Here is a 13,736-nt window from a genome sequence, read left to right as displayed (position 1 = left end):
AAACAGCACCATCAGGAGTTAGGCTTTACGCAGGTCAAACAAAATAATCACTGTCCATACTGAGGGATGCGTTTCAGTTAATTTATCTACCATTGTCGGCAACCATACAGAAAGCCATGACCATCTGCTGCCACTCCTCGCTCTGGTAAAAAACCGTATGCCCCGTGGTGCTCTTTCAAACCCATCCCACCTGATCTATTAATGCAAATTCGCACCTGAGAGCCAAACAAATAATAATAATAAAATAAACTAAGAATTCTAACGCTAAAGAAAATTAAACTAGAAATAGCTCCAACAAGGTCCATCCCTGAATAAAACTGCCACATATATGAAAACATTTTTAAAAATTATTGGAGGACCAGGTGTTTCAAACTGAGCATTGTGTTTCAAACTGTGCTATGGTCAACGATGGCTTTCATTATTTGCAGTTTTACTAGATCGTGCTCATGTGGTGGCAGTCTGTCCAGCAAGTGACATGTGGATGAAAGCCAGAATTCAGTAGTACAATGGTAAACCATCTAGTGGTTTAACGTTTTAAGTTTAAAGTTCTACCTGCTACTCCAGCCTCCTCACTGACTCTTCTCCAGGCTAGGTCCTTTCAGTACTTGCCTCAACAAAAAATAATTGGTTGAGTCATACAACTTAGGCGTACCACAAACTGCCACCACAATCTTGTCTTCCATCTTCAATAAAAACAGCTTTGCCTCCGCTGCGGTCCCTCACCCAGTGTCACAGACACATCAAGTCCCTAATTGGTTGACATTATGCGGATTGAGAGAAAGTTTAGATTTTTCAACTCAAGCGAAATTCGCTTTGTGTCCATCGCGGTTTTGCTTCGCTCTATTCCAGCCTTTTGCATTGTATCACTTTGTCCCTGAATGCGCTTCCGGCGTTGATGGCCCTGGGTTCACCAGAGACGGAACAAGTTTGGAGAGCATCACCTACTACTCCAGGAGCAGCGTCTGGTTCACGGTCGCTTTCAGCAATACTTCCATCTATCCAGGACCCAGCTTGAGGAACTGCTGCCCCATGTTGGGGGACGAATCAGCCTCCGGGACAACAATTACAGGCACTGCATCCCTGCTGCAGAACACCTGCCCATATGTCTTCGGTGAGTAAATAAATCTCAGCTCAATAGATAAAAAGCCAAATTGTACTGTCCAAATCTTCTAAAAACCAGGCAATAGCTGATATGACAACAGAATGTAGCTTGGTAGCGTATTAAATAATTATGTAATAAGAGCTGATCAGCAACCTAGAAATCAAGCTTGTTGACATATGCATCTAAAAAATACAATACTTCTGAATAAAATATCATTTTAAAAGATATTTTCAAGGACTCATACATCTCTACAGCAAGACCTCCTCTAGGCAAATCAGATCACAATCTTGCTTTTCTCTGCTCGAAATATAAGCCCCTCGTTCAGAGACGACCTGTAATGAAGAGAACTGTGAGAAAATGGTCACAGGAAGCTCAAGAAGCCCTGCAAGGTTGCTTTGAGGCTACAGACTGGGACGCACTGTGCCAGCCACATGGGCATCAATGGCATCAATGCCATGACTGAGTGTGTCACCGACTATATAAACTTCTGTGTGGATAACATCATCCCCACCAGAACGATGAGATGCTTCCCCAATAACAAACCCTGGATCACCAGTGACCTGAAGGACCTGCTTAACAAGAGAAAAGGAGCCTTCAGAGAGGAAGACAAAGAATTATTGAGGAGTATCCAGAAGCAACCTAAAGTCAAGATAAGAGACAGCAAGGAGGTGTACAAGAAGAAGCTGGAGAGCAAGCTCCAGCAAAACAATATCAGAGATGTGTGAATGATAAAGAAGATCATGGGCTTCAGGCAGAGGGATGATCAGACCGATGGAGGTCTGGACAGAGCCAATGAACTGAACTTGTTCTTCAATAGGTTCAGTTCAGAAACAAGCTTCGCATCCTCCTCTCCTGCTCACAGCCAAACAGACATCCCACCCTCCTTTGACCCACAGGACCCACAGCTGTCCAGTAACACCTCAAATGTATTTTCTTCCACATCAGCCATGGACCTTTCTGCTTCTACTTGTTTGCCTTCAACCATATCAGAAGATGCTGATGCTCCCTTTGCCTCCCCCTTCCACCTGTGTGTCTCAAGAAGTCAGGTGAAGAGACAACTGGAGAGACTGAATCGGAATAAGGCTGCAGGTCCAGATAATGTCAGCTCTAGAGTCCTGAAGGCCTGTGCAGAGCAGTTCTGTGGGATTCTGCAGCACCTCTTCAATCTTAGCCTGGCCCAGAAGAAGGTTGTGGAAGACCTCCTGTCTTGTTCCGGTACCAAAGAAAACTCACCCATCAGTCCTCAATGACTATAGAACTGTTGCCCTGACATCCCACATCATGAAGGTCCTAGAGAGACTCCTGTTGGCCCACCTGACTAAGCAAACAGTAAACCATCAGGATCCCCTTCAGTTTGCTTATTGCTGTGGAGTTGCAGTTGAAGATGCCATCATACACCTGCTTCAACAAACCCACTGTCATCTGGACAAAGCCAGCAGCACTGTGAGGATCATGTTCTTTGATTTCTCCAGTGCATTTAATACAATTCAACCTGATTTACTTTGTCAGAAACTCCAGAAGACTCAGGTGGAGGCCTCAACAATCTCCTGGATCAAAGACTACCTGACAAACAGACCACAGTTTGTGAGACTGAAGGGTTATGAGTCTAACCAGGTAGTCAGCAGCACAGGAGCACATAGCATGATCATAGCATGTGATTACACACACACAAAAAGATCAGTGAGCCTCAAATCACTAGATGGATATTTTTATAGATCACAACCAGTGGCATATTTCCTGCTTTATTTTCCAGACGTCCTTAAAACTGCAGAAGGTCCCTAGCCTGTGGAAAGCCTTAATACTTGTACCGGTCCCAAAATCAAACTTTTCAAAGTCACTTAATGATTTCAGACCAGTGGCTTTAACATCTCTTGTTTTGAAGGTATTGACTGAAGGAGACAAGAAGCCTGAGTGAATGGTGTTTTGTCTGAGCCCCTCTTTTCTTCTACTGGGTCTCTCCAGGGCAGTGTCCTCTCACCTTATTTATTTGTTTTATACACTAATGACTGCCAGAGCCATCAGAGTGGACACCACATTATTAAATTTGCTGATGATTCTGCCATTGTGTCGCATCTTAGCACAGAAATCTCTGAACATGGCTTGGTTATCAATGACTTTTTAAACCGGTGTGAAGAATCTTTTTTAAATATTAATGTCAATAAAACAAAAGAAATGTGCATAGGCTTTAGGAAAATCCCCACACTGATCTCTCCAGTCGTGATCAAAGAACAAATGGTGGAGCTGGTGCCACAGTATAAATACCTGGGAGTACTTGTTGGTGAAAACCTGAGTTTTGAGTTGCAGGTAGATTGTGTGGTAAAGAAAGCAAACCAGTGTATGCACTTTTATCGTAAACTTCGTACTTTTAATGTCAGCTCTGTTTTTATAAAGATGTTTTATTCTTGTTTTATTGAATCTGTTCTTACCTTTGCTTTTATTTGTTGGTACGGGTCACTTTCCATCAAAAATAGGAATTGTCTCCAAGGTTTGCAGTAAAATTGCTGGGATGATTTGAGTGACCGTCATAACTCTAGGTCCTCCAAGAAAGCTAGGTTTATTTTGGCTGATCCTATCCATCCTCTGTGGGCAAAATTCGTGCTCTTACCATCAGGACGGACTTACAAAAGCCATATTGTCTGATGAACAGACTGAAAAAAATCCTTTATTCCCGCTGCTATATGCCTGCTCAATTCCAGGTCCACATTGTAAGGACTTAATGTTTGTTGTATTGTTTTGTTTGTTGGTGTGTTTGACTGTTTTTTATGTTTTCATAGCAGTCTGCACTACAAATAGCCCCATGGGAATAAGAACGTTTTTACTTGATTTGAGATATATATAGATAGATATATATAGATAGATAGATAGATCTACCTATCTATCTATCTATCTATCTATCTATCTATCTATCTATCTATCTATCTATCTATCTATCTATCTATCTATCTATCTATCTATCTATCTATCTATCTATCTATCTATCTATCTATCTATCTATCTATCTATCTATCTATCTATCTATCTATCTATCTATCTATCTATCTATCTATCTATCTATCTATCTATCTATCTATCTATCTATTTATATATATATTTATATATATGAGTTTTACTTACTAAAGTGTGTCTCTATATAATATGAAATATTTGTAAACTACATTTCCCAACTACTGATATTCACTCACCAGTGAATTCCCACAGACAGACTCTAATGTTTCTATCATGGGGCACTGTTCAGAGTGCCCCGGCAGTGCAGCCAAATGACCAATTGTGTGCCGTTGCAAGGGCAAATGAATAAATATATGACCAATCAGTGTCGCTGCATTTCATGGAATTGTGGCACTGAAAACATTGCCCCTCGCATCTTAAAAAAATGCTTGTGCGTCGCAGTCAATCAGAGGGATGGTGGCGAATTGACGAGTGAGGTGCAGCTTCCACTGATTTCAGAGAGATCCTTATTCATCTACCCATTCGCATTGACAGTGGAGAAAATCCGGGTTAAGGAGTTGGGACCCAACAAGCTCGACATTATCATCAAACTGCACACCAAGGAGAAAAATAAAATCTGCAACCGGAGTTTTTGCAAGAGTTGGTTTGACTGCAAGTCATGGCTGACCAGCTGTAGAAGGCATTTACTGTGTTAAGTTTTCTGGTGCTTTTGAACTGGCATTGCATGGGCATGATGAAAGGGATGCTGTTTAATTGTATTCGCCATCTCACTGTTGATTCCATTTCATATATTGGAGTAGGTGGAGAAATGTATTGTTACATCAACCCCACCAAGAATATTTTTCACCAGTCGCCACTGAAAGCAACTACAAAGTTAAGTATGATCTGCTGCTAATAATTTAGCGTTCATGCAAAAGGGGTAATTAAGACAAGAGTGGCTTGAACTTTCTTTTGAGACCTACAGAGAAGAAACCACAGATCTCCCACCAGAGACCCTGGGCCTCACGTACGAATAGTGAGCAGCTCTCATACTAAAAGTCTGCGGTAGGGAGAAATTCTGAAACGTGCACTGCCCGAAAGAATTCAGATGTACAAAACTGTGTGTAGACATGTCACCACAAATGTAGCCTTCATACATCCCAATTTGCAGTTAATTGGGAGCAGCTGCACGAGGCTATTGGACTGCCCAGTCCCCGCCCCTAAATACATATGCAAAGTAGTACAAATAGCAGGAAGGAACCCGCGTGTCCAAAAATCCATGGTAATGGCAGCAGTGAGTAAACACGAAAGAGGAAGTTCACTGATTGTGAAATTGAGGGTTAGTAGCTGAGGTGGAGGTAGGCATAGATTACTATTTGGCAGCCATTTGTCGGGAATTAGTAATAAAACCAAACAAATGGAGTGGCAGAAGGTGGCGAATGCAATAAACGAAGCAGGAGCAGAAGGCAGATCCATGGCCAACATAAAAAAGGTTGTCTGACATAAAGGTGGATGTCAAAATTGATTCCATTAAAAAGAAAATCTTTGACATACTCCCGAAGATCATTACTTCATCCTCAGCAAGTGAGACAACATTGGAAGTAACTGTAGAACCTGATCTGTGTTTGGACTGTTTTGACCCTGTGGAGCTTCCTAAGTTATCAGAAATATTAGCTTCATCTAAACCTTCAACTTGTAAGTTAGCCCCAATCCCGGCCAAATTATTTAAGGAAGTGTTCCCTCTGATTACTAACCCCATTTTAGATCTGATTAGTTTATCCTTAGTAAATGGATTTGTACCACAAGCTTTTAAAGTAGCTGTAATTAAGCCTTTACTTAAGAAACCTTCGCTTGATCGAGATGACTTTAAAAATTACAGACCTATATCCAATCTTCCATTCTTATCTAAAATTCTTGAGAAAATAGTTGCTAATCAAATGTGTGAGCATTTACACAGCAATGACCTGTTTGAAGAGTTTCAGTCAGGCTTCAGAGCTCATCATAGCACTGAAACAGCTCTGCTGAAAGTCACTAATGACATTCTTATGGCCTCAGATAATGGACTTGTGTCTGTTCTGGTTCTGTTAGATCTCAGTGCTGCATTTGATACAGTCGATCACAATATTCTCTTAGAAAGGCTGGAATATGCTGTAGGGATCAGGGGAACAGTGCTAGGCTGGTTTAAATCTTATTTGTCTGACAGATTCCAGTTTGTTCATGTAAATGACAAATCATCTTTAAACTCTGGAGTTAATTGTGGAGTACCACAGGGTTCAGTACTTGGGCCAATTCTCTTTACTATATATATATGCTTCCAATAGGTAGTTATCAGGCAGCATGGGATAAATTTTCACTGTTACGCTGATGATACTCAGCTTTACTTATCCATGAATCCTGATGAGCCCAACCAGTTAGATAAACTACAAGCATGTCTTGAAGACATAAAAACTTGGATGAAAATTTCTGCTTCTAAATTCAGACAAGACAGAAATTGTCGTCTTTGGACCGGAGTCTTTGAAAAAAAAACTGCTTAGTCAATCATTTAACCTTGATGGTATTAAATTGACCTCTGATAATAAAGTAAAAAACCTTGGTGTTATTTTTGACAAGGACATGTCATTTAAATCCCATATTAAACAGGTTTCTAGGATTTCCTTCTTTCACCTCTGGAACATTGTCAAAATTAGAAATATCCCATCCAGGAGTGACGCTGAAAAACTAGCCCATGCATTTGTTACTTCAAGGCTGGACTATTGTAATTCTTTACTATCAGGATGTCCACAAAATGCAGTTAAAAGCCTTCAGCTGATTCAAAATGCTGCAGCAAGAGTTCTGATGAAAATTAAAAAGAGAGATCATATTTCTCCTATTTTAGCTTCCCTTCATTGGCTCCCTTTTAAATCCAGAATAAAATTTAAAATTCTCCTCCTCACATATAAAGCCCTTAATGATTTAGCTCCATCATACATCAGAGATCTGATTGTTCCATATGTTCCTAACAGAGCACTTCATTCTCAGACTGCAGGTTTACTGGTGGTTCCTAGAGTCTCTAGAAGTAGAATGGGAGGCAGATCCTTTAGTTATCAGGCTCCTCGTCTGTGGAACTAGCTCCCAGTTTTAGTCCGTGAGGCAGACACCCTGTCTACTTTTAAGGCTAGGCTTAAAACTTTCCTTTTTGATAAAGCTTATAGTTAGTGTGGTTTAGGTTATCCTGAGCTATCTCTGTAGTTATGCTGCTATAGAATTAGACTGCTGGAGGACATAATGACCACTTTCACCCTCTTCGCTACATTCTCACACTACTCTCCAATTTTGCATTATTGCTGTTATTTCAGCTTATAACTTTATGCTCTCTCTCTTTTCGCTTCCTAGAAGCTACACCTGGCCTGACTCTGAGTCTACCTGTGACACCTTTCTGGAGGGGGGAATGGTCCAAGCTTCTGCTGGCAACAACTTAATGCTCACCCTCTACCGATGATCCACATGGCCCATTTTTGTACATGCCAAGTTGTGCATAAATCATGGTGCCTCAAGGTGGTTTTTCTGTGTACGCACACTTCGTACATGAGGCCCCCTGTCTCTAACAGCGTCTTTTGAAGCGGTTTTCCACACAACCTGGAGCTATCGGAACTGCAATTTTCAGCAGGTTTTGAAAAGGCTGGACTGCTGCGTGATTAAGGGTACCGGGTGCGCTCAAGTGAGAGCATCAACGAAGAGGCTGAAGTGAGTGACGAGATCCTGAGGCTGTTCAATTCAGACACTGAAGAACAGGACTTTGATGGCTTCAGTGCGCAGGAAGAAGATGAGGAAGGCGATTGGTGAATTTTGACCTGGTAGGCTGCAGTGTATATCAGTTAGGAAATATTGGACGGTTGTTCGTGCACTGTTCAGTAAAAAAGCATTAGCAACTAAATTTGTGTGTTACTGATAATGTACGTATATTTAAAGGTAGCCGTGTTACAGGCACTGATCGAAAAAAAGCATTTGTAATGTTGGACCATTTGTTTGCTACTATTTTTCCTACCTTGACAAAGGTTACATTTATTCAGCCCTTACGTTCCTTGATGTTTTAATTAAAATGCCCTGTCATAATCTCTCTCTTAGCCAATGGTTAGTGATACAACGTCCTTTGCCTTTATGTGACCTGTATCAAAACTTTTCATGGTAGTCTGAACAACAGAGATCCCATTTTTTTCAAATATTGGACAACGGTAAATGGACTGAACTTATACAGTGTTTTTCCAGTCACACAGACCGCTCAAAGTGCTTTACACTAGAGCCACATTTACCCAATTGCACTCACAATCATACACCGATACGCAGATTGGTAGGCAACTTGAGGTTAAGTGCCTTGCCCAGGGGCACATTGACATATGGCAGGAGGAAGCTGGAATCAAACCCACAACCTTCTGATTGCAAGACAACTACTCTTCCTACTGACCGCAATTGCCTAAATCCGATCTTTTCAATTGCGACCTGTGTCTGTAAGGCCAGATCACATTCATCCAACCTGTACGTCATTGATACTCGACAAACGTCACTATTCTGGGTCCTGCTACACGGAAGCGGGAAGAAAAACAGCAACCATGGTGGACTATAATGCAGCAAGCAGTCAATGGAGAGAAATCTAGGTTTCTCATTTAATTAATATTTTGGGGGATTACCGACATCTTTTATCCGAATCGATGGTCTGGAAAGAGTGATAAATGTGACATTACAAACTCCTAATATTTTAAGAAATTAGCACATCTAAATTCACCATTGTTTTCTATGTATGGTATTGGGTTACATTTATTTAGCCCTTAAGTTCCTTGATGTTCTACTTCAAATGTCATGACATGATTTCTGACCAAGGCCACATGGTACAGACAAAGCAGTGAAGTGAACACACATCAATGGAAATTTGCTGCTCTTCACCCAAATATGTATGTATGAAGGAGATATATGAAAATGAGACCATAGAGCTGGTCATATCTTCATGGACTCCTCTAAATTTTATCTTAGGTCTTTGATTTTGGTGACCCTGATTAATTTTACTTCAATGAAGCCGACTTAGGACATGTTCTATCCTGACAAAGGTGAAGCACTAGAAGAAAATTATGAATGTGACAGAACAAACTTCCAACATTTTAAGAACGTAGCCCATCTAAAGTCACCATTGATTTTTATGTGTTGTATGAGGTTAAATTTATTCAACCCTGGAGTTCCTTGATGTTTTGACTTAAATGCCATAATCTCTCTCTTAGCCAATGGTTAGTGATACAACTTAGTCACGTTAATATACATAAAAGGAAAATTGCTGTTTTCACTCCCAAGAAAGCCTTTATCTTTGTGTGCATATACAGTATGTGTTATGTGTATATAATGAGAGAATGAACTATGGAAAAAAGGCCCAACAGACCTTGTCATTGCTTCATGGATGCATACGAAGTTGATTTTAGAATTTTAGTTTGGGTGGGCTTGATCACCTTCTCTTTAGAAAGGTCAGAAAACAAAAAACACAAACTCCTTTGAATAGTTTTAAACACATCTATAGAAATAGAGAAGAACTGAATGGCCTGGGAGTGTTCTGAGGTTGCCATGGTACCACTTCAGGTGCATCATTTACATTTGAAAACAAACAGAATTCCACCTTCTAATTTTCTCACATTTCCCTGCATTATCTTGGGAAATGATCACATTTATTACCGACATCTTTCATCCAAATCGATGGTCTGGAAAGTGTGATGAATGTGACATTACAAACTTCTGATATTTTAAGAAATTAGCACGTCTAAAGTCACCATTGATTTCTATGTGTGGTATTGGGTTAAATTTATTCAGCCCTTAAGTTCCTTGATGTTCTACTTGAAATGTCATGACATGATTTATGCCCAAGGCCACGTGGTACAGACAAAGCAGTGAAGTGAACATACATCAATGGAAATTTGTTGTTATTCTCCCAATATGTATGTGTGAAGAAAATATATGAAAAAGATACCTGGCGTGGCGCTGATGGTGTAGGGGTTAAGCGCATGACCATATGCAGAGGCTACTGTCCTTGATGCAGCTGTCCCAAGTTCAAGTCCTGGACCTGACAACGTTTGCCGAATGTCTCCCCCTCTTTCCTGTCTGCCTACTGTCAAAAAAATAAATAAATAAAGGCCACTAGTGCCAAACAAATATCTTAAAAAAGATACCAAAGAGCTGGTCATTTGTTTGTGGGCTCATATGAAACTCATGTCATGTCTTTGATTTGGGTGACCCTGATTAACTCCAGTGAAGCCAACTTAGGACATGTTCTATCCTGACAAAGGTGAAGCACTAGAAGAAAATGATGAATGTGAAAGAACAAACTTCCAACATTTTAAGAACGTAGCCCATCTAAAGTCACCATTGATTTTTATGTGTTGTATTGAATTAAATTTAATCAGCCCTTAAGTTCCTTGATGTTTTACTTCCAATGTCATGGCATGGTTTCTGCCCAATGCCACATGGTAAAGACAAAACAGTGAAGTGAAGATAGTTTTCTTTTCTTCTGTCAAATATGTATACATTCTGTATGTGGGTCACCCTGATCCACTTTATTCCAGAGAAGTCAACTGAGGACATGTTCTATCCTAAAAAAGGTGAAGCACTGAAAATAAGTGACAAGTGTGAAAAAACAAAGTTCAACATGAACATTTTGAAATTCAAGCACATGTAAAGTCGCCATTGTTTTCTGTGTTTTAGTGGGGGAAATCTCAAAATCCTTCAATTCCTTGATGTTTTGCTTAAAAGGCCTTGTCATAATCTCTCATAGCCACAGTTAGTGACACAGCTAAGTGACATAAATTTATGTAAAAGGAAAATTGCACGTTTCCTTACTATTTACAAAACGTAAACCATGCCTTAAGGCTGAAAGAAAAGAAAAAGGACTCATCAGCCTTCTTTATTTCATGCAGGTGAGACAATGTATTTAATAAAATCATAATTCAGCTGATCACATATAAAATCAGCACAAACATTTCCCCCAAAACACATATAAAAATACCACCATGAAACAGCGTATTTGTTTCGGAAATGTATTGACGGCCCTGAAGTGAACCAGCGTCTGCAAGAGAAGGGAGTAGGCAGAGAACAGCTGCTCGTAATCAGAATGCCTGCATCGGATCAAACGGCAGAAAGTCACCGGTGAATCCGCAGAGAACAAATATGCAATATCCAACCTAAAACTAACTTTACAAAAGTTTGGTGCTTTAAAGTCCTTGTCCTTGTTCTTGCCATGGCTGAGACAAAAACTTTCTCATAAACCCTAAGATTTTAACTTCTTCAGACAAACTGTGCAGCCTTACCAGTCCAGACAGCAGCGTCTCTTCTCTCTGCTTCTCCTGCCACACCCCCAGAACCCCTGAGCCACTGATGGCTGGAGGCAGGATAGATAGAAAAACATAAATAAACAAAATATAAATAATGTTTGTATTATTGTATATGCAAGAATGTCTTTATATATGTTTTTTCCATGTATAAAAAAAATCCACTGGGATTATTGTGTGGACCACAGCCCGGCTAAAATTTATAAATTAAGGCACAGGGGTTCTGATAGAGACGCTGCTGTCTGGACTGGTGATGCTCCTAGATTTGCCTGAAGAAGTTACAATTTTGGGCTTTATGAAGAAGTTTTTGTCTGAGCCATGGCAATAATGAGCACAAGGATTTTAAAGCGCGAAACCAGCGGGGTCTTTCTACTGTTTGACCCACTTCAGGTAGTCTGATTACGGGAAGCTGCTCTCTGCCTGCCTCTTTCTCCTGCTGGTGGTACGGTCAAGAACCGTCAATAAATTTCCGAACCAAACACGCTATTTCATGGCGGTACTGTTTTGTGTGTTTTGGGGAAAATCTTTGTGTCTCTGAGCAACAGTTTTTTTGTGTGATCAGCTGAAGTACAGTGCTCTCTACCTGTATGTAATTCAGAAAATTAATGTGTCCTTTTTTTTCTTTCAGCCTTCTGGCATGGTTTATAATTTGTAAATGGTAAAATTACATTACAATTTCACCAACTTTGGCCATTGTGGTCCTTAATATTATTGTGGTCACTCTTGAGTTTTATTAAGTTTTCTCTGCAATACCTCATTAAAAACCTTTTAATTTATCCTGGTCCCATGGCAAATAAGTGAACAGCAGTCTGTTTATGTCACATCTAGTCCCTTCTCAGCCCCGGTTGGACCTGCTCAGGAGCAGGGACAGAAAAAATTAGTACCAGTAACGAAAAAAACAGAGTGGAATGGAGCTGGACAAAATAGAGCCAGTGGAAAAGGCGCATAAAAGCACAACACGGACACAAGAACGTTCTTTCTGGTGATCCCTGGTCACGTAAGGAAGTGCTGCACTGCATTCAAGAAGCCGAGATAGATAACTATCTTGAGCTTGCTGGCCAGGTGAATAACCCCCTCTTTTTCAAAGAACTTTGGATCCAAACCAGAAGTCAGCTGTGTGTGCTACCAGTGATCCTGTTAATTGCATGCAGGAAGAACATTTGAATCCAGATCTTCTGTGCTTTGATCCAATCAAGGCACTGCTTCCCAAGAAAAAAGCTGCCCTGAAACCACAGACAGGGTGCTGTCGCAATCCATTCAGCTCTAGCCAGTCGACCTGGACCATTGGTAGCAAAAAATTATCCAAGTAAGCAGCTTTGTATATAGGCAGAGACATTGGCTTAGAATATAACAATATAGAAATTATACATTCTGTTGGTTTTCATTTTGTTTGTTGTTGCTTAAACTACTTTTTGTTTCGCTAAATGGGACTGGCAAATCCAAAGACCCCCTGCTGGGGTGGAAGTTTCTCTTTACATTATTGTGTTTGAGTTTTAATACCCATGCTCCAGGGGTTAGTATATTCAGTTTGTTCTGGTTTTGTTTTAATTTTCTTCCTCTTTCCTCTACTTACTAACCCACCCGCACACACAAACACACACACACACATCATTACACAACCTCAGCAAGCATCTATCTCTAAGGGAGTGCCCGGCCACCCTACAGAGGAAGCTCATTTCAGCTGCTTGTATTGTTAAAAAAGGTAAAAACATTACGACAGTCGCAGACCATAGACGTCATCAGTTCGGGCCAAGGCATGTGCAGGCTGCAGTGAAATCCATTGCCACTCTCTAAGGGAGTGCTCGGCCACCCTACGGAGGAAGCTCATTTCAGCCGCTTGTATCTGAGAACTCGTTCTTTCGGTCATGACCCAAAGTTCATGGCCATAGGTGAGGGTAGGAACGTAGACCGACTGGTAAATCGAGAGCTTCGCTTTTCGGCTCAGCTCTCTCTTCACCAAAACAGACCGGCACAGTGTCCCCATTACTGCGGCAGCTGCACCGATCCGTATGTCAATCTCCCGCTCCATTCTACCCTCACTCGTGAACTCGTTGGGGGGGATGGAGCCTGAGCTTGTGCGGGAGGTCGAGAGATATCGACTAGAAATTGTTGGGCTCGCCTCCACGCACAGCATGGGCTCTGGAACCCATCTCCTCGAGAGGGGCTGGACTCTCTTCTACTCTGGAGTGTCCCACGGGGAGAGGCGGTGGGCTGGGGTGGGTTTGCTTGTTGCCCCCCAGCTCAGCGGTCTCGTGTTGGGGAAAACCCCAGTGGATGAGAGGGTCGCATCCCTGCACCTTCGGGTTGGGGACAGGTCACTGACTGTCGTTTGGACCTACGGGCCGAGCTGTAATGTGGAGCACTGGAGAGGCGTG

Source organism: Girardinichthys multiradiatus, chromosome 3 (genome assembly GCF_021462225.1).
Source record: "Girardinichthys multiradiatus isolate DD_20200921_A chromosome 3, DD_fGirMul_XY1, whole genome shotgun sequence".
Taxonomy (NCBI): domain Eukaryota; kingdom Metazoa; phylum Chordata; class Actinopteri; order Cyprinodontiformes; family Goodeidae; genus Girardinichthys; species Girardinichthys multiradiatus.
Note: the sequence above shows the minus strand (reverse complement) of the source record.